The 23,351-nt window shown below is 38.2% G+C and overlaps 1 protein-coding gene across 9 annotated transcripts in view; it reads right to left on the bottom strand.

Moving 5' to 3' along the window:
• Positions 1-23,351, bottom strand: part of LOC102088268 (contactin-4) — a 334,360-nt gene that overhangs the window by 199,470 nt on the left and 111,539 nt on the right. For 3 of the 9 annotated variants that reach the window (XM_065074578.1, XM_065074576.1, XM_065074579.1), the window contains exon 3: positions 9,769-9,811. The exons of the other annotated variants lie outside the window; for them this stretch is intronic. The gene's annotated coding sequence lies outside the window, so the exon portion shown is untranslated. The remainder of the gene's footprint in view (positions 1-9,768; positions 9,812-23,351) is intronic. 9 annotated transcript variants of the gene reach the window in all.

The following is a 23,351-nucleotide window of genomic DNA, read 5'->3' on the forward strand; positions in this document are numbered from 1 at the left end:
CCAAATTCAAAGCAGCACTGGCTTCTTGATGGCAGTTTTTCATAATTGTTAATTATGGTTATCTGGTTTCCTATTATTAACATTGGATGTAGCTTTGATAGGTTATCATCTCCTTGATGAGAAACAAAGACATGAAGGAGGTTTATTTCACCTCCAGATCTATATGACCAGGGAGATGGATGAGCCAGTCCCAACACCCAGCACAGGACAGCAGAGTGAAGCCATCAAGTCTTTCATGAGCTTCTTCCCACTGTCATTAAGGCCAGTACAAATTTTGAAATTCATGAGCAGAGTAAAACTTTAATAAGAGCTGATTGAGATCAAATCAGAGTATCGAAGATCACCGAACACAGAATCATAGAATAGTTTTGATCAAGAAAGACATTTAAGATCATCCAGTCCAACCGTTAACCCAACACTGCCAAGTCCACCACTAAACCATGTCCCTAAGAACCTCATCTATGTGATGGGATGGTGACTCAACCGCTTCCCAGGGCAGCCTGTTCCAATGCCTGACAACCCTTTCCATTAAGAGATTTTTCATGGAAATCTCCCCAGTGCAACTTGAGGCTCATCAAGTCATCTGCAGGCCCAGCTGGCTGTTCAGGTAACATCATAACCAATATTACATAGTCTAATATTTTTCTAAGATTTGTTCAGTACATCAGAGCTAGGGATTAAAGAAGGAACACTTAAGGAATAAGTAGTTTGGTTTGTCTTTGTTCTGAAACAATATGGTCATTGGACCAGCACCAGTAAAGTGTGATGCTCCATATTGGTGGTGAGCAAAATCCACAGATGGGTACCCATCTTAATCTTAACTCAGTAACCGATGGTCGGAAATGAAGCTTTACATTTTCATGCATGTTTGAAATAGTTCAATTATTGTTTCTATTTGCACAGTATTTACAGATTCCAGTTGTTAACTAGGTGTCCCAGGCAAACTGTGAACACAAAATGGAAAGAAAGTCCACCTCCTGATCAGCTGTAATTCTTAAGGAGGGAAAAAAAAAAAAAAAAAAACAGAAAAAAAAATATTACTAATAATAATAATAAAGTGATCTAAGGAACAGGGAAAAAAAAAAACATTGTCAGTATAACAAACAAGTCTTTTTCATAAACTTAAATACAGAATTTACCATTGCTAAACTGTCTAAAAGAAAACAGATATGCAGCCTCACATGATCATATAAGTAAAAGCTATTAAAAAAAATGTCACCAACGCTTCAAAATAATAGATTGCAAATTACTCATCTGAAGTCATGCAATGAGATTAGAAACAAGAACTGAATATTTTGTGATGTACCAAATACATTTAGTACTGTCTTAGTAATTGAGCACTTAAAGATTATGCCTGGATGAAGGGACACAAAACCAGCCACTGTCACTTTAGTTCTCATTGCTGTCAATGGCTGGTAACATTTAGAGGTCAGAAGCACAGAAAGGATGTGTTCTACGTGAATAACCCAGAGGCCACACAGGTGAAAAACCTAAGACCCGCACTCATATTGAAAGCCAAGAGCAGAAGAGAACAGTAAGCATGCTATTTTTCAAACACGTAAAAAATCAATAGTTACCAACTAGTTACTGTAACATTGTGCCTTGGCTTTCCTCATTTCCTTACCCTCCAAAATCAGAATTCTCTTCCATTTTAAGGTTCTGTGAAGTAATAGTTTTCTGTTAACAGAGTGAAATGGAATTCTTATTTCAAACATGAATTTCAACCATCTCCAAATCCTAGGCTTCCAGATGTCTTTATTTCTCTGCTTCCATAGACACAATAATAATATAGTTCATCTAAACATAAGTGACATATTCCAGAATAGTTTTGCTCTCTAGAATTACCCTTAGTTCCCAAGAACATCACTGATTATCAGAAAAACATTTTGAGATTTGCCTCAAATATACTTTCCCTAATTTCACTTAAAGTCTCTGAATGTCAAAAAGTACTTTCTTAATAGCAAAAACAAAAGAAAACACTAGGAACATTTAAGCTCATCAAGTGATGAATGCCCCCTTTGATACAAGCATGGCACACCTGCAATAATTACCTGAGAGAGATTAGCAAACCTTTTCTGTGCTCCACTGGCTTCATGGAGTGTCGGTTTAGTGCATCAAAGTGCATGTAATAGATTGAATTCCCTGCTGTTTTCTGCAGACAGCCAATTACAAACTACCTGCACACTGGATGCTTTTGACCTTGCCCATAATAATACCTGAACTGATGGACTGAGTCACTTCCAAATGATAAAACTTTGGAACAATAAGCCAGATGCTTCAAAAAGAGCATTGAAACATACAGATAATAAAGAACATTAGGAAATTTATAGTAGGATTATTTTACTCTCTTACACCTATGCTATTTACTTTAGATCCCTCTATCCCACTTATCATGGTTCTACCAGAAATGAGGAATAGAGAGGTATTACAAATTTCTTTAGATGCAAAAACAGGAAAAAAAAAAAAAAAAGCAAAGTAAAATTTCTTTTTGCAAGCCAAAATTTTTAGCATTTCCAAATAAACAAATTAATACTCAATGCAAATTATACTAGTAGCTTCAGCCTAAAATGGACCAAAATATACTCACTTATCACCCACATTTAAACATCTTTCACTGTTATTAATGTCTGATGCAGAGTGTGCCTCTGTTCAAGAGCAGATGGGAGTTATGTAGGTTGCTAGAATTTCTTTAAGCATAGTGTCTTCAGAAGTTCTTAATAAGTCTTAAGACTGAGTTTTTAAAGGCAAATGTTTAGACACTAAAGTATTTACCATAATGATCAATGTATCCTCATACCAGCCTATCAAAAGCTGGTGTGGGTTCCATTCGTATAGTCCATGACTACTCTCCACGCAAACAACAGATACATAAGGAAACAGTATTTACAAAGAGGTGTCATCACTGACAAAGATTCCTGACATTTTCCATATATTGTTGAAAAAACATTGCTTTATTTAACATTGCTTTCTTAAACAAACAAACAAAACCAACAAAACCACCAAAACAAAAACAAAAAAAAAAAAAACACCCCACCCCAAACAGCTGAAACACCAAAACAAACAGCACTGAATCTGGGACTCATCAGACACAATGTACACCCGCTACACAGCTGAGCTCTGCAGCTCCCAAAATACAAGGTGCTCTGGTCTCCCCTGTACAAAGACTCCCCAAAATGTGGGCAGTGGTGGCCAGGGCCATGGGGACAGTGCCCAGGATCCACATGGGCACCTCCACACCTCCAAACACAACATAATGATGGGTGGCAGTGTGTATTTATGAGACCAAATACATGTTACCAGACCCAAACCACTTAAAAAGGGCACATAAGTACTGACCTGGGGTGCTATTCAAATGTTTTATCACTTCTACAAATTCTCTAGACCCAGCGCAGCAGACCTACCACACGCGCATCCATATATGGAGCAACTGCAGGCACCACACCACCTTCGGAAGGTCAGGTAAATGCAGTGGTGAACATGTCACAAATTATTTCTTATTTTGTACATGAAAACAATGGAGTAGCCTTGATGATGTGGCAAATGCAGTATTAGGGTGCCTTATAGAAGGAGTTGCATATGGAAATCACACTTGAAATTAATATCCAAAACCATGTAAATTTGAATTCTTTCACTGTCCAAACTTTCTGTTAAAACTGCATGGACTAAAATAAGGTTTGACTTACAGTAATTTATTTTAACAAACACATTCCTAAAATCTACACTGAAAGTTATCTAGCATGGGTTTTTAAATCTCCATAAGTATATGAAGATGCTGAAGATTATTCCTTCTGATTAGAGTTACAAGGAAAGTGTTAATATCCCATCCCTTTTTCCTTGAATGATAATCCTGCTCCTTGTAGTTTCTTTTGCTGAGATTGCATCTCACTTGCCTTAGGTATCAAGCCTATGTAATTTTCTTAACCATGGGGTATCCATTTATCAGATTTGATGCTGATACCTTTTAGTTGCTTCAGCTGGAACAAAAGGCTTCTTTTAGAAAAAGGTTATTTAAATGTGACAATGAATAACCAGAAAAAAAGCCACCTGACGCTATCAATATATCTAATGCAATAAAATTCAGTGACATCTGGAAATACATTAGGGTAAGTCAATAGCCTAAACCAAGGCATTAGTTGTATCTAGGCATTCATGCTAGACCCCATTACTTTATTTCCAATCATTTAGTAGAGCCTGTAATGAAAAAGGTCCAAAAGAGAAGTACTTCTAATTCTACAAAATAAAGTCAAGTAAGTTATTATGCTTTTTTTATTCCTAGTCCACATAAAATAATTGTTTGTGTTTACAGATGCTGTTTTAGTGGAGGAAACTAATCTGTGGAAAATTCATTAACAAACTGCATTGGTGTGCTAACATGGCCAACACAAATGACCACTACAGACTGCTAGTAAGAGGGGAGGAAAGATAACAGCCAAATATAATTCCTAGATTTAATGAAACCACCACATTAAGGCCATTTATTTGGCTATTAAGGTTTTTTTTAATTCTTTTTTTTTTTTTAAATTGTAAAATAAATAGTAGACTGAAATAAAAGGAAAAAATCTCCCTATAATAAGATGCACACACTGTTAAGATTCTTGGCCAGCTCAGCCCTCATGTAATTCCACTGTCCTTTTCCTGAACTTTATATTAATAAACATATGCACATAGCAATATATTATGTAAATCAAATTCTTGATATGAAGGCATTGCAGATCTCAGTGCATCTGTTAGCATAGGTTAATTATCTTTATACAATTTGTATAGTTAGATCACCACTTGGATATAAAAGCTCTATCAATTCCCAGGACAACATGATTTCATCACTTGTTTTTCTTAAAAGAACACTGGGTCCTCCTCAGCTGGAGGTACCTTGTTTCCAAGGCAGTAAGGAAAGGTGTTCAGGGACCCTAATCTGAAGTGTACAGCTCCTGGACAAGGCAGCTTATCATGCACTTCAAAATAACTCATTTGCCTCTGACCTTGCACAAAGACAACAGCCCACTCTGCTCTGGTGGTGAGGCCCTTCCAGTCTCGCTGGTATTTGTGCCACCCCCCATCCCCACCACAATCAGGAGGAAGGTTAAACTCCCCCGCAGAAATTAATGTTCTCGGTAACCCAATTCCTCACATGTTTCCAGTCCAGTTAGACCTCATAGAAGACTGAGCAAGACATGTGTTTGAACAGTCCTTGAATTTGGCTCAAGTTCCAGAATAAGTGCAGTTTAACACTACAAATTTTCCCTGAAAAAACACGGGGCTGGTGGGTCAGAGGCATATGCAATGAGTTCTACAGGCTCATCACACCTGAAATCATCTTCAGGGCCTGAACGGTGGCATTGTCCCTATACTTGGCAGAAGGGACATTGGGGAGAAAGAGTGAATGACAGAGGATGCAGAAGGCTAGGGTACACAGGTGGCCTTAAAAAAAATACTATGGAAAGGTTAAAAAAGTGTAAAATTAAATTTAAGGAAGAAATTATCCCAAACAATGGAAATAAGAACAACAATAGAACGTCACAATGTGCTATAAACCATGTCAGGTTGAGAACTGTTAGGATTTGAATCAGAGAATCATTTTGGTTTGAAAAGACCCTCAGGATCATCAAGTCCAACCATGACCTGATGTAACTCTAGCACTAAACCATATCCCTAAGAACGTTGTCTAAACACCTTTTAAACCCCTCCAGCGATGGTGACTCCACCACTTCCTCTTCTAACACCTGACAACCCTTTCCAGGCAGAATTTCTTCCTATTATCTAATCTAAACCTCCCGTGGCACAACTCAAGGCCATTTCCTCTTGTCCTATCACTTGCTACTTAGGAGAAGTGACCAACACCCTCCATACTACAACCTCCTTTCAGACAACAATAAGGTCTCCTCTCATCCTCCTTTTCTCCAGGCTGAACAGCCCCAGTTTCCTCAGCCGCTCCTCAGCAGACCCCTCAACAGCTTCATCACCCTCCTCTGAACTCTCTCTAATATCCTCAATGTCTTTCTTATCATGAGGGGCTGATTCCCAGTGCACAATCTACCACAAATTTAAACAGCTGTGGACCCTAAAACCAGAAAAAATAGAGCCATTTTTTGGGAGACTGAATAACTTGGCATCCCTCATGAGCAAGGCTCTTGCTTATTATTGCATCTGCTGAAGGCAGATTTTGCTTCAAACTTGAGCAGAGGTGAGCACTCCTGCCAAAGCCCATGCAAAGTTCTGGACTCAAAAGTGAGCAAATGACTGTGAACCACTGCAGGAGCTGGGTCCATCTCCACACCCTCCCCAAGGCTATTGAGAAGGTGATGTGGAACAGATGGGCCAGGACCTGCTCTCACTCTGGAGAAGGGTTTTTGCTTAGTGAGAATAGGCACCTGACCCCAGGTTCCTGCATGCTCAGGGCAGCCAGTGTCGGTGGGACAATGACAGCGTCCAGTACTTGTTCAGAGGGGAAGGAAAAAAAAAAAAAGTCAGTATTCTTCCTTTTCTTCCATGCACAGAGATCTCTGGACAGGTATAAACAAAACTTGCTGTTGATTCGGTTATACACATCTTGAGGGAAGTGATATTTAAGATTTGCTATGAATATTCTTTGAAGTATTAAAATCAATTCAGCCCCAGTATCTTTCCTTCTGAGTTTATTGTCTATACATCACATACAATCTATGTCTATCCATTTTCAGGTCACTTAAAACATATTTTATAACTACACTTTGCAGAAAGGAATTTTAAATGCATTTTCAGCATGCATTCCTGCCACAGGTGTGTGTTTGACCCCGCCCAGATTTGTGATTACTCAATTAGCAAAGAGAAATAATGACCAAATAGAAACTGTCCACTGCAGTGAAAAATTGAATCAGGAATAAGTGATCTAGAAAGAGAGGCCACCGAGTCATTTTGAGTAAGTACATTTGAGATAATTGTTATGCGCTTTGAAGACATTCTGAGAAAAAGAGGCAAAATTAATCAGATACATTAAATTATGAATTATTAACTCAGCTCTATTAAATATCAAATAGAAAAGCTTTTTAGTATTAACCATGTTTTTAGAAATTCTACTAACTACAGAGTAGATTTCTTTGATTTAAAAATGATTTTTATTTACATTTGAAATGCCAGAGAGTACCTCCGAGGCAAGTGAAGTTTTCCAGAAGTGGCGAATCACTCCTACGGATGGGTCTTACCCTGAAGCAATGTAAAGACCTTAATCCATTTACACTGAACCTTTTCAGACTGAAATGGGGATAGCACATGCAAAATAGAGCTTATAAGTAGCTGAAGATAGAGGTATCATACAGACTTGCAATTTTACAAGCATTGAAGATCTGGTTTAATTATAACTTGCTGAATCTGTCAATCCCCAAGTGAGTCATGGCAGCTCCCATACTGCTGCATGCACTTACAAATAAACCCAGAACTTCTGTTTCTTATCTCCCACAACACTTCGGGTATTTCACCTGTTTGATGCAAGTTTTTTAATAACGAATTCCTTGGCAAAGTCAATCTTCACATGGAATAGTGCCAGAACTGCTCAAGAAACAAGTTCCTGTGGCCTTAAGTTAAATCAATAATGCTGAATGAATAATGGTTGTCGCTGGATGCTGATTTTTCCTGGCTAATAAATAGTTCTCAGGTCATTTCCTGAACTGCCAGTCCAGCTCTAGCCACTCAGAACGATGAAATGTAAGATGTTCCTCCAGCAGAGAGGATGTTAACTCGCCTGCTGAATAGTCTGCTGCAGATCCTTAATTGTACCATGGTCTCTCATTTCCATGCCATCTATCAAGGAGTTTTGCTTCTGTATCTGCAACTGCCGACAGATGCAATGCAGCTCATACTTAGCTGTTCTTCACTATCTATAGTAACTGTGCTTCAACATCTATAAAATGCAGCTGAAACTACCAGCCTTTCTATTTCTAAATGGTTTATGAGATTCCAGCAATAACACATTTTGACCAAAGGAAAGCACTACAGGTTTTGTCAGGTCTTTAGAAATGGTATTTCTGTTAGGAGAAAGTTTCCACTGTTTGAACATGTATTTTTTCTTATTTATTTTCATTTTTCAAAGTCTGTGACACAGAAAGGCAGCAGCACACTTGTGCCTCAGCTGCTCCAGGGGTTCTCACATCTCCGTCTCCTCTCAAGCATCAGCCCCACTCCATCGCACCTCACCATATGGAAACCCTTCAAACGTGCCTGTAATCTTTCTCATTCAAAGCTCTGAAATAATTTCTTACACACTAGACACACTTTCCTAACTCACTTGCTAGTTAGTGCTGATATTAAATAATGGAGCTGTTGCCCTCTAAATTTGCATCTTAGTTTTCAACTCTGGATTCCCACCTAGGGCTCAGTGGAGGGATCAAAGTGTTGCACAGCACTCCAGGCACTACCACAAACCCGCAGCCATTCCTTATATTGTTTGATGATTGTGACATGATTGATTTTGTTCTTGGTGAGTTAATAATATAACTACAAATTACTGAATTATTTTATACTAGAGGATTGTTTTGTAAATTAGGTCACTGTCATTCATCATTATAATTTCTTTAACTAACACATCTGATCCATTCATCTGTTAACATTTCTACTTTGCAACATTAATACACCCTCTCAGTCATCACCATGACATGACAAAGAACAAAACTCAAAGTTTACCAAGCCAGAAAAAAACCCACTTTGTCTTCCTCATCAGCAGGCATACGAGAAGAGGTAACAGCACCAAACCTTTCCAAATCTTCTCCCAATGCAGAGTATGTGATGAGAAACCATGTTTTTTACCTTGTGACTGAAGCTCGCCCTGGTTAAAGCACCTCCTTCCTACTCTTCAGTTTATCACATTTTGTTTTTTCCAGCATCCCCACTCTTCCCCTAAACATGTTTTCAAATTATTCTGCATCTTTCTTGCCTCATATCCTCCAAACACTTCTAGCAAGAAACTTTGTTGTGAAAGCTGTGCTCATCTAATCAAAGAAGATTTAAAAGAAAGTTATCTGGATAGAACCACACATCCAGTGAAAACTAACCATCTAGCTCTAACTTTCTAACTAAACATGGATAATTTACAAGCCAAAAGCTATTCGATACTTATTTAAGGAAGACTTCAGAAGTTTATTCATGGGTAATTCAAAAACTGGTTGAAATAACAAGTCAGCAAAGGTTACCTGCTCAGCTCTGGATGACAGGAAACAAATTTAAAGGAAATTACTGAAAACAGAAGAAGCTGCACACATGCAGATGAGGAGCAAACTTTGAACAAATCACCTCACACACTTAAAATTATTTCCCATAGCTTTTCCATGCATAAAACTATCACATCTCAGAGCAGGAAACACAGGTGAAGGAAGAACTGCTTTCAATTCCAGTGATAGTACCCAAGGACATAAATCAATTCCAGGCTGATCACCAACAAGGTCCCTTCCAATCCCTAACATTCTTTGATTCTGTGAAAGTGTGCACTTCATTGACCCTTTGGACAGTGCAAACTATACATGCAAGTCCATAACTTGCCATTAAAAAAAAAAAAAAAAAGGCATATTTTACACAGATATCTTGGGGAAAAAAAAAAAAAAAAAAAAAGACCAGTATACCAAATTTCTGTTCACAGTTTATTCTGCTTAGCCTCTCATACAGATACAGAGCAAACATCCCTGGCACTAGCTTTAGATCTCTGTTGTTTGACCCTGCTCAATCTGAACTAAATTAATCTGAGATATCTATAAACTTTTCCACTGAGATTTGTTTCATTGCCTGTAACTGGATCAACTTTAATACCTTTTTTCCAGTACCACCACAGCTGCTTCTTCAGGACATTCTCCTGGAATAAAAAAAAAAAAAATACAGACCCTGATGCATTTCTATTTCTTTATATTTTTGTCAGAGAGAACAATAAAAACAAAACAAAACACTACTTTCTTTTATAATGAAAATAAACCACTATCATCTACCTTTCTGCAGTGACATGCCCACACACCAGGCGTCCAACAGATGACCATCAAGCTGGTGAGAAGAGGTGGGGACAGACATAGTCCTTTTATTGATTCTAGAAAGAGGCTTCTTTCAAGTGATTATAACTGCCTCTGAGTCCTTGCCCCAAAGCCTGTCTAACAAAAAGAGAAACAATAATCCTAATCCTAAAAAGCTTTCAAAAATATTTCCAAGAAAGCATTTCTGTCCGTGGTTTAGCATGTTATCTTTAAACTGCGTTGTGAGGATAACAAGCAGTTGTGATTGCATTTATTTGATGAGAAAGGCTAAAGAATTCAAAATAGTATTGTAGACAAAATACCTCGTTTCAGTTTCTTTTCAGAGTCTAATGAAATGGATGAAGTTTTCTGGCATTGCCACTGAATTATATAATCCTAGAAAAGACATTAACAGCTTCTCTAAAAATCTAATTAAATTTTAGAGCACTAGTAATGCAGCCATAAGGCCCATGTAAGCCATTATCTACATTAATAAAAATAAAAGTCAAACAGTATCCATACAGTCATAACATACCTGGATTCAAGGACACTTTAATTCCCTTAGTCCCATATTTTTCTTCATTGTTGCTATAAATATTATTATTTAATAAAAATTTCCAATTTATACACATTTGTTACCTTGAACTGTTTTCTTAATAAATTAATTCCTGTCTCAATACTATGTATTATTTTTCTTAATTGTTTATTTTCTCACCTTCTACTCCTATTATTAGCATACAAATGAGCAAGAAACTGGGACAAACTACAGGTACTTTATATCTACTTGAAAATCTAGAACCAATGCAACATAGCATGGGGATGACTCATCTCAAATCCAACATTTCTCTTGAGCAGAACGCAAGAAAATGAAGAAAGTGGATGCTATGGAAAGAAACAAGGAATAAAAGCAGAAAATTTTTAAAAAGCTAACAGGAGAGTTGGTGCAGAGCTGCCCTTGCCCTGGGAGCCAGGGCTCTATGCCTGAGATTTGAGACAGGAGCTGCCCCCCTGAATCCGCTTGTGGGGCCAGTGCACAACAGCCAGGGACCAGAACAGTAGCCATTGCTTGAAAATCAATATCAATTTGTGTCTGGCAACATGAAATGATAATTCCTTATAAAAATAATGCATTTCTAGAGCTATGAATGGCTTGTAGCTGATGGGCAAATACTCACTAATTTATTTTAATTTTATTTTTTTTTTTTTTTACTTAGAGGTACACTATGATACACAGTGCTTAAGAAAAAAGGAGTTGGTTTTATAGTCAGTCTTTGGTTTTGCAAAATGCACTCTACTTTCTACATCTACATTATATGCTCTTTATGGGATGTGTTTAGCCCTGTGCCAGTCTTGGATGGTTTACCAGACTGACGAAATCCATGGTTACGATGCTTTTGAGTTCTTCGAATAATCTGAGTTGGGAGGAATAATCACTGTTGGTACTGGGCTGAAAAAAATATTGTCTGCTTCGCCTCAGCCAGGAATTGTGCCTACTTCCTAAAGAACAACAAAAAGAGCAGTCTGTGGCAATTCCTGACAGAAAATATAAAATAAGGTCAGAGAGGCTGCTGACTTGTCACAGAGCATGGCATTGACTTATTGGCTGGAAAATGAAGTCCACCTAACAAAGGGGCAGTGAAAACCAGAGACATTTTGTCAGACAATTAAAGAGTTTTTTACTACTTGGGTAAAGAAACTCATTCTATAGCTTTTTAAGGACTTGAGTTTTGCCTGGCATGCTATGTGTGTGACATTATATTTGGAATTTATTTCTATCTAAGATGTGTTCAGACAAATGGATTTTGTTTTCCTATATTGAATTGTAAAGAATACCATGCATTTAAATAATGTCTTTACCTACCATGGTGTATTGTAAATGACAGAACAAACAGCAAAGATAATTTTGAAGTAGTATCCTGAAGATGGGGGACTTACTCCACAAACTTTGCTTTGATTTCTTTGGAAGGACTGAAAACAGTTGGAAAATCAGAGAACAGACTATCTCAGGCAGGATCATCTGCATTGCTTCTAAGACCTTCTACAAATGCTTTTTTTCTCATTACTAAATAGGGGTGAGACTGTACCAGCCCCAACAATCTACAGTTAGGCTGCATTTAATGATCTCCCTGACTGTTATCACAGGGAAGTGCATTTTAAGAATTAAAATATCATCAAAATGCCACTCCTAAGACTATGCCACACCGAAATCTACAGCATGCCAGCAGTATTTTAAATACAACAATATAAAGGGGCATAATCTGGCATGGAAATGTATTTTAAGAATCAAAGCATAATCAAAATGCCTCTCAAGATTATGATATTCTGAAAAGGAGATTTGGGGGGAAAGAAAATGTTTGCATGAGATGAAGTATCCAACTCCAGGCTCCCTATGCAGAACAAGGCTCTGCAGGTGCCTAAAGAATAGAAATAGCTCTCAAACGTGAACAAAACATTCAGAAATACATGGATTTTCATTAAACCTCTAATCACTGATACACATGAAGTGTTTACTGAGTGCATAATTAAAACCTCAAGTGTTTTCCATAAAAATATTTGTAAATTCGGTGAATAAATTATTTAGTGGTCATTACTGAAATTAAATCTTCTCCAAGTGAATTTGTAAGCAGAAATCAGAGCAACGTGGTTAAGTTCTCACAGATGTAGCAGTACAATATATGGATGGTACTTCAGTGCTGGTCACAGCAAAATAATCTCACAAATTCTGTACTGCATGTGTTGGTTTGGTACATGTAGCTCCAGCCTTCACCTCCAGAATACTTACTGGAAAGACATGATACAGGTGTTAAGTCCCCAGCAAGACCACCATAACTTAAATTTCTTTTTCCACTGTCCAAGATTGGCATCTTAAGAACAACATCAAGGAGATTGCTGTGGCCATGTTGTGTCTTTTAATGACCTTGAAATGCTCAGATCTTATGCCTAAAGTGATAAAAGAGATTTCAAAAGTATGTCAAGAAACCAGAGGGATGGGAGTGCTCTGCTTTTCAGTACCAAATCCAGCTCAGGGAGCATGACCTGCAGTGATGTTACCTGTACCAACACTGCATTCAAGAATAACTAATTCCGATTCATTTTTTTAGCAGGTTCACATTCCTGGACACAAGTTCAATGTCAGACAATATCCACTCAGAGTAAGGACGAACGGGGCAAGTCTGGGGATAACGTGCTGGGACAGTTATTTACTGGGTTCTGGCAAAAGGATGAAGAATAGTTTTACCTGGGATAAACACTGCAAGAGTTTTTCTCATATTGTTCACTCATTTCCAATTCTAATCCTGACTGGCACCGGGGGAAATTAAAAAAACCTCCCTCACATTTATTCAGCATGAGAACCTCGCCTCGTGCAGCCGCTGCACGGAGGGTAAATACTCCAGGGATGGCATGAAGACAAGGCAGAGAAAGAGCTAAAGGACGACATGTTTTTTTTTTTTTTTCAGGAATAGTTCATTCAGTTCTAGTAAACATGCCACTTTCTGCATTGGTTTATAACTATTTTTAGGGTATGTATAAAATTCAGTTTACACATCCAGATGATCTATGTTCTCTTGCATATATTCCTCCTGTTTTGCTTTTCAAAAGTGACAATGCAGGAGCTTATAAACAACCACAAATATCAGTTCACCAGGGAAAATGCATTCTCTGCTTTGCTTTTCTCTCCAGTTTAAAGAAAATTAGTTAACCACACAATAGTTTTTACAGCCCAAAGACCTTCTCCAATTAAAGAGAAAAATTCTGCCAGCACTATATCTTTCAAGCAGTCATTTCACCACCGGGTATGTTATAGAAGCAATTTTTTTTCTGTCAGTGAAGAAAACATTTGTTCTTAAATGCCTATTCTTAGAAAAGACGCTACAAACTTCATTTAGAAAATGTTACAATTGGTTTGTTCACTCATTTTTTTTGACAGCTGGGCACAAGAAAGTTTTTTATTTATTTTTATACATTATTTCACTTGAAGCAAACTCCTTGATGAACTGTTTCATTTTTAAGTACAAGGAGCACCACTTAAACCCTCTGCATTACACAGAGAACTTGTAAAATGATAATTCAGCTTTGAATTTTGTCTCCCCAAATTCCCAGCCATTGGTCCACCTTGCTTCACAAATCTCAGGGGAGCAAAGAGGAGGACGGATGGTTGAGAGGAGCAGGGGAACACAGAGACCAACAGAAAACACAGGCTCCCATTACAAATTATACCATTTCTGGCACCATTTCCTCCTGCCTTCAGGATGGGCTGCCGGTAGCTAGAAAGGAGACCATAAATCAACTACAGTGAGCAGAGAGGTCCCCAAAATAATACTTTCTTTGTATTGTACACCAGCAGGAATTGGCCATTTGTTATTCACATTTACGCTAAAAACTATTTTATAGCTTAGGCAAATAAATTGCTTCAATAACTCACTGGAAGAAATGTTTAAATAAAACCTGTATTTCAGGTGGTGCTTGCACTTCTAACTCTCCTTTCAGTTTAGCTGAGGTTTAATTTAGAATCCCTTTGGGATTTAAAAAAAAATAAAAACCAAACAGCAAACAAACCCTGCATGTTTGTGCTGTAAACTTCAGAGACGCAGCCCTAAACATCTGGGTACCTGAGAAGGCATCCAAAACTCTGTGAGTGTGTTAAACTTGCTACAGACTCCTGTGACTATATACACTTCTCAAACAGCCTGTCTGGAAACAGCAGGTATTTTCACACAAACACATTATTACCAACCTTCAGCAAACCGACAAATTTCAAGGTAATGATGGACAGATGCTTTAAAAAACACAACAGGCCATGCCTTTGACCCAGAATGACCTCAAACTGCTTTGCAGCTACTTCAGACTGATATATGTATTGTTTCATGCTCAAACCTATTTATTGCTGTTACAATGTGAACCTACATTACAAAAGTGACCAGCATTGAAAATTGGCTGGTGAAGACCTTGGAAGGAAGCAAAAATACACAAATAAATCCACAGGCCGGTCTTGTCAGAGGCCCCATTGCTCCTTTTGTGTCATCCCCTGGGGACAGGAGAGATCTCACAGGAGGACCAGGTGGGATGATGAGATATCCCATGGCACTGAGACCACTGTGCTTCACTGGGGCTGAGAAGGCAGCACATCTATGACCTCCATATTCTTTCTCCAGCCACCTAAAACATCATCCCAGAAGCCATACAACAACACCTGAGAGTTATGATATTCTTTGTTTGTTTGTAGCAGAGACAAAATCGGAACATGAAAGATTCATGGCACTACCCCAAACTTGTCTTTCTAGTACTATACACTGTAATCTAACCTGAAAAGCAAATTCTGAATTACCTGTAGACGTGCTGTTAAACTGATTGAAAGATCTACTTTATAAAGCTGCAGTGTAACTTCTGAATGAATCACATCTTGGAATCCACCATCAACTCCACGGTCACTTAAAGCTAATGCTCTGTGACCATAACTATGACCTGACAATTTTATTTAGCCTTATTTAATACAACTCCAACTTTATATCTGGTAGACTGTCTGCAATGTTTTCTACTTGAAAAAGACAAAGTAAGGTACAAATGGTATTTTGAGCGCTTCAAAAAAAAAAAAAAAAAAAAAAAGGAAAACTTCAGTTGTTTCAGTTGTTTCAAGATCTGTGCATCTCTACACAAGCTCTGAATTGCTCAACAGTTACGTTATTCCCCAGGTGGTATAAAAAGAGAGCAAGATCTATTTCCAAGCAACAATCTTTCTTCACTTTGCAGACACTCGTACATGAGTTGAGCCCAACATCAGGTCTCAAATCAGTGCCTAGACCAAAGGGCATTTTGCATCACCCAAATCAAAACCAGATGTGCTCTCAAAGGACAGGGGTGACAGTTTTAGGGTGAAGCCATGCACTCTCGCAAGAACAAGACAAGACCCCAAAATTGGGGTCTTACATGGTAACTTCTCACTGGTGCATCTGTTTCTTTTCACTTTCAACTCTCCACAAGCTGCACTGACTCACTGTGACTGGGGGCTGGACATTAAGAGACAGACACTACAGTTTGCTAGAAAAAGGCTCAGTATGACTCACTCTGTCAAACCCATGTTTCTGGGAAGACACACTACGCTTCATTTGTCACATTGTCAGTGTTATTTGCATTACAGGACTCTTTTTCAGCTCCTCTATTAGTCAGATAAGAAATGGAACATATAATATATTACACACATGCCACACACTTCATTTTGGCAATTTGCTCCTTAGCTGTCCTTGAGACTCCTAAAATTCACACAGAGAAAGCCTGGGAGTTTCTCTTCCTTAAAGCACTTTCTGTACATGCTGTCCAGTGGCAGGTGAGGAGATGTGTCTTCTGCAAATCTCAGATCTCAACAGCTGATCAAAATTTTAGAAACTAAATGTGAACACAATCCTCATGAATCAAGTATCATTAAATATTTGAGTTAGTTTTATTGCATACTTAATAATTTATTTTACTTGCTGCTGGAGGTTCTTTCTTCCTATAAACCTTTTCCCCCTTGGTGCCTGGCGCAGAAAGGATGCTCCCCCTCCTATCCACCTGTTTTCTGCAAAGCAATATGTGGCATTAAAAAGTACATACAAGGTCTGAGACCTCTCCAGGCTGCAGATGAACCAGGAGCCTCAGGCCACAGAAATCAAAGATTATAAGTAGAAACTTCTAAGAGTCAAAACAGTTTAATATTTTTATGTTCTTTATCTGCCTTCTCACTTCACTTGACAGTCTCATCTACCCACTGCCATAGGCTATCTTTATTGATGATTGATCTTTGCCTCCCAACCTTATAGCGAAATTTGGAAAGCTGGATAGAATATATAACTTTATATAACAGCAAGGTTTACTGTAGAAGAGACTACCATGTGTTGAACACTCCATATGTGACCTGACTCATTTATTGGTGTTTAGTATTCTCCTCCCTCTCTCACTGTAACCATTGGAGAAACATGGAAGTGCAGAGGAGCAGAATACAAAACAACCGAGCCATCATCAGTCTGAGCCTCAGGGGTCTTGAGCAATGACAAAAACGCTAATCAGCTCCACCAATGCAGAAGACAAAAACCCAGTGCCTTGGAAATTCCCTGTTAAATAACACTTTGAAAAGTTCATTTTCATTTGCAAATACCACAATGAGAGATACTAAATTATCTGCTGAAGGAGTAGCAATCATTTGTAGAGAAACACAGCAACAAGAACGCTAGTAAAGTTGTGGGCATGGCTCCACTTGAGGTGACACGCTGCACTTAACGCGAGAGGCACAGAAATACATCAGGGCACAAAACAGGACTTCACATAGAGCAGCGGGAAAGGAATAAAGGGAATAAGGAACATAAGAAAATAAGAAAAACAACAATAAGAAATCTCACATCCCTGAGCAAGTACCATCCTCCATCTGCTTTGCACACCTCGCTCGCTACACCAGCCACATGTTTTGCTTCACACACAGCATGGCTGCAGAGCACAGCACCAATGCTATCAGTCCTCAGCTTCTGGCCAACAACTCCTGAGGAGCTGCCACCATCAAACCAAGTCATGAACTGACAACCTATCTATAGCTCTGTACCTCAATAATTAACCATTCCCTTCTCAAAGGTAATGTAAAATCCTAGTCCCTCCTTCCTAGTTTAGTTCACTTACATTTTAATTAGAAAGAAATAAGAGGCACTGTTTAAGCCAGGACCTGTGCCAGACCTAGCACTGTATTATATTAAACAAAAACAAGTGAAGTGGATTCCTTACTAAATATCCCAGTGATAAAATTCTCCCTTAAAAATTGGTTCTATGTGGATCATGGAAAACATCTTTCGATAACTCCCCCTGCCCCACCCCACCCCAAGCAGAAGAGCAGCTCATTCTCATGCCAGCAAACCAGGTTACTATGAGAGCGCAGGCTCAGCCAGCACAGCCACAGCTCCTGCTTTGCCTGGTTCAAACACAAGACATGAACCAAATTGAACCAAATCCCTCACATTCCCACCAGGAGCTCACACTTTGCTTCACAGCATCAGTCATCCTCTCTCTAGTGAATACTTGGCACAGCAGAGCTGCTCCAAGAGGAATGCTGGCCCTAAGAACCAGGAATTTGCCAGGGAGGTGGTTGAGCAGCTCTGCCTGATGTGACCCTGGACCTTGAGCTCCCCCAGCCAGCAGGGTCCATCTCCTGCAGCACTCACTGCCAGCCCACTTCCAGTCTCAGAGAATACCATAATAGCACAAAAAAAAGTTTCTATGTAATAGCCTCTGGATGGCTTTCTTCATTAGCAATGGAAGCCCATGGCCCAAATACAATATACTGCAGCATATTTCAAAATTAAGGAAGAGTTGAACTTAAATTTTGAAGAGCTCCTTGGAAAAAAAACAAAAACAAAACCAATGAGCTGGCTATCAAATTTCAAACTGCCACCACTACAGGAATCTTAGAAATATTTATTCTCATCTAAAATTGTTAGGAATTTTCACTTAAATAATTTGTTGGTTTACTCTCAAGAAAGTAGGTTAACTTAAGGGAAAAAAAAAAAAAAAGCCTAAAAGTATTTCTTCAAAGGAAAAAGACAAAATTCATCAAATTACTAATAATGATAACTCTGATCCTAGCACACTAACAATACATTAAATGCTGCCATCATGAGGTTATGCAATTAGGATTATTATCTGATTGTTCTTTGATATTTCATCTTCCACAAATTCCAAGCCAACTCAAATTCAACGGGTTATTGTTAAATTAATTTCAAAAGGGAAAATGAGAAAACAAAGCTTGAAGTTTAATATATTGCACTCTCAGTCCCTGAAGAAGTGAAACCACCTATATTGTAAGGCTTCTGTGTTCAAATACACAATTCAATTGCAAAAGCTCAGCATCTTACAAGATCATTATGTAAACAACATTTAAGAGTGACTCCTAAGCTAGTAATATTAGCTTTATTCTTGCTGTAATGACCTATGGATTTATTTCTTACTATAGCCACCACAAATGCAGAGCCTGCAGATCGATTCATTCAGTTCCAGATTTGACTTAAGTACTTGTCTTAGACTAAACCTTGGACAGTTTTTATTAGAATCAACACATTAAATATTTCTCCTCCTTCTGCAAACATGTAGTTTCTTTCAATTATGAAACTCACACTAAGTGTTTGGAAAAAAAATTATGGGTTTTTCTTTTGTATGATTACAGCACAGTAAGGAATTCAAGCTACCATGATATATTCCACAGTATCTATATATATATATTAGCTATTTTCCCTGAAACAGCCCATACAGAAACAGTTAATGAAGTAGGACTTAACATTGTTTCTTCTCAGTGGGATTCCTGAAAATTATTTGCTGATTATGGGTTTCCCAAAAGATCTTATATATCACCATCATCACCACTGAGGTTTCAGTTTGTATGTTTTATAGGATATATGCAGCAAACTGTGCCCTACATAAGAGCAAACAGCTCTTGGAGGAGGATGCTATTGCCTAGTTTATTAACTGGGTCCCCATCTGTCTGCTCTGAGCACTCAGTGCTTCAGGGCTCAAACTCTACAGATCCATGAGTCTTAGTACAAATATGGCAAGGAAACACTTCTACATTTCACATTTTCTGTCACCTAGAACAGTCCTAAGCAGATGAAGAAATCTGGGAGGCCATACTATTCACTCAAACAAGCAAAGAAAGGTTATTTGCCCAAGTTGCTTAACTAAGTTCTGCACAAAGTGCTGGGGAGATGTTTGTTTTCCCAAGTATAACACAAGGGACTATTTAAACACAACCTTAAACTACAGAGAATAGGGGGTTTGGAACTAATAATATAAATATTCAGTATACGGACAAATCAGAGTATAAAGTTTAAATGAGCCTTCACAATGCAACCAAAGCGAATGCACGAATCCTTTTCTCATTGAGTAATAATTTGTCAGAGGTGGGAATTATTGGATAACGGTCTTTTCAGGTTCAATCTAAATACTATAGAATACTACAAAAAAATAAAAGGTCACCCTGTTTTTAAAAATTACATTCACTTTATTCAAATAAACATCTGGGTGAACATGATCAATGTTCATTAAAAGCTCTGAAGTGACAGGTACACAAGTGGCACTTGGTGTTTGCACAGCTAAGCTTTCACAGCTGTAATGAATTAATGGAGCGTGTGCTTCCACACGCAGCTGACACCATCCATAACCCTATATTTGACACTTGACTGCCCTTAGAAAGGATCTGTTTTTCAAAAATAGTTTATTTGCAGAAAACAAAAAAATTACCAGAATAACCTTCTCGGTAAGAAGGCTTTGAAGTGCAGTTATAAAAGAAATGCCAGAAAGAAAATTCTTCCAAGTTTTAATTTTTATGTGAGCTGAAACTATTTCTCAGTGTATACACTGGAGTTTTAGTATCATACAAGTTCACTTTAAATATTATATAAAATCACACTTATGTGATTATTGTATTTCCTCAAGTGAGCATAGTAAGAGGTAAGCATTCTTTTGGTGAGAGAGCATCCCATGGGAAGCCCACGTGGCCATGTCTACCAACTGGTCCAAGGTCTCGCCCAGTCATGAAGACAGGAGGTAAAACCCAAGTCCTGCTCATCCCTTGCTAAAATCCCATCAACATCCAGAAAGTCACAGCATTCAGGACAAGATACACTTTATAGGACATAATTTATATAATTATCACAAAGATCAGTGTGTGGTAACCCTTCTTTCTGATAGAAGGGCCAACACATGAATTAGGATTGATGTTTGGAGCCAGCCAACTGTATGCTTTGGACTTTGAGAGAGACATCTTTTTGGAGGGCTCCTCCAAAGACATTTCAGACTATTAGTCTCCTTCCCTGGTACTCTAGACCTCTAACAGAATACTTAAAGTTTTTAAACTATATTTTTTTAAAATCTACCATTGAGGTAGATATTTGGATGACAAGTTCTCTCGGTTATCATTTTTCTCTTTTATCATATCAAAAGTATGAGCAAGGGCAGGTAGGAAAATCCTAGCAATTTGCACAATAGATTAGAAGAGCTAGAATGAACTTCTTTTACATCAGCTCCAAATAACCCATCATCAAGTTTCATTTTAGGAAAACTGAGTGAAAGCAAATCAAAACTTGTACTAACAAATTTATTCTCACTACTCCTACAAGATAAACCAACTCAAACTGCCACGAAATCTGGCTACAGCATCTAACTGCAGAAAACCAAATAAACATGCAGAAAACCACCAGTGTTTAATATTTGTTAAGAAATCCCCAAGCAGAGAGAAACAACTGTAATTCAACAGGTTTGTTTTGGTGTTTCAGTTTGTTTTCGCACCCCTTCCCGTCCCAGTATATTATGGAAAATAGTAGAGTGAAGCACACCTTTTCCCCTCTCTAATGAAAGCATCAAAATGGAAAAGGTTTGATTTGCCATTTTCAAACCTTCTGAAGTCTATCTGTCCATTTTAATAAGAAAATTTCTTTTGAGACATGCCTTTGTTAGCATTTGTTTTCTTCTGCAAACTGTGCCCTGGCGATGGGACACTCTTTGCTGTATCCCACCTCATTACGTTGATCAGCAACTAAATATGGTAATTTCTTGTGATGAACCAAAGCCTCTGGGTTTGAATCTTCACAAATTAGACTCCTTGGAAATTTCATCATTTTGTAGAGGTCTGGCAGCCCTGGAAACACAGTGAGACAGATGTCTGTCCATCCTTCTTTCCACAGCACCAGCATGCTCAAGCCCTCTCCCAATATGGGAGATACCTGGTTTCGACCGAAAGGACGAAACCTGCCATGGAGAGGTGCTGAATTACATTGTATTCAGTCCTGAGCTTGTTTTTCATCTTATTTCTGCATTTTCTTGATATTATAGAAATACTGGGGAAAAAACCAAAACCAAACAACCAGCGAAAACTTAATCATCTGTGACCTATGGTATTTCGTCTTTGCTCCTTTGAGAAATCTTTGAAGATTGATATCTAATTTTTTTTTATAATCCCTGAAATAAGTGGTTGATACCTGTGCAGAAACTGATTAAACTGCATAATTAGTGCATGCTGAACTGTAAACTGCACTTACATGTAACAATCAAGAAGCACAAACTCTTTCGCTGACTCTCAATGATTTCTAGATCATTTTGAGCAGAATATTAAGGGATCTTCATAAACCAACCTTGGCAGCACTGATAAAGTGGGGAAGCATGTTCTCACTCACATTAAGGGTCACAGCAGACATCCATACTCTCTAGGTAGATATTCATACATATATGTAAGACGTATGACTTGTGCAATTTGCATGTTACATTTATAAGACCACCTCAAATGTTAAGGATGTCTACTGAATTAAAGAAGGGCTAAAAACTGATCACCACTTCACTCAATACTGGAAAGCCATGCAACACCTGGGATTACAGGAGCCAAAGTTTTCAAGTGTTAAAGGCATCTTGCAGCAACAGTTATTACATTTTTACGAAGCCTAAAGTAATCTGGTTGAGTGTGGATTGACTTGAAGGCTAACCTTAACATAATCTCATTTTGTTTGCAATTTATACACAAAAACTATGGTTCTCTCATATTTTATAGCTATTTGCTAATGAATCTATGATCCTATAATTGAGAGGTATGAATCACACACAAATGTCAACTTATGCTATTTATTTTTGAGTAGGCAAAAAGGTAACATACAATTTTTCTCTTCTTTGAATAGCTGTGAACAGTTGCTCTATTTACCTCTGGAAATCTGATTGTTCATAATTCAGGCTTTATTTTTGAAACTGTTTTATAATACTGTCTTAAAAGTCACCATGTGCCACTATGCTCCTGCCATTAACCCCAGTGATGAAAAGAAAACTGGTGAGAGCAAAATCAGTGGGTTGAAAAACAGGATGTGGAGCAAGAAGACAGAGGCAGGAGCTTGGGCAACAGCTCAACAACCGTGTCCATCACATAGACACACCACCCAAGTCCTGCTGAAACCATACTTGAGTCCCAGACCATCTCATCTTTGTTTGTTTGGAGTTTATCACTACTGTGCTATAATAGGGAACACCCAGAAAACTACGAAAACTTCACACATCTCCTCAATGTCCTCATGCATTTCACAGTGCAGAAGGGCACTGTGGATTTAAGTAAAACATTATGCATATTTTCCACGCGTGCAGAAAAGAACAATAATTTTTTCATATCCAAACCCACACTCACAAAACATTTAACCAGGGAGCTGAGAGATTCTGCTGGTCAATGCTGTGATTTCTACACACACACAGAAACTATCTGAACTAGACCAGATCTGAGCTAGAACCAATTCCCCAAAGTGGGTAAAGCCACCGAGGATAAAAGGTGAACTGCCTCCTGCTGCTGCAGACTGCTATAAATACCAAAAGACGGTTACATGATTCTAAGTATCAATGCAAGAACACCCTGAAATATTT

The sequence above is a fragment of the Columba livia genome, chromosome 10, assembly GCF_036013475.1.
Source record: "Columba livia isolate bColLiv1 breed racing homer chromosome 10, bColLiv1.pat.W.v2, whole genome shotgun sequence".
NCBI lineage: Eukaryota > Metazoa > Chordata > Aves > Columbiformes > Columbidae > Columba > Columba livia.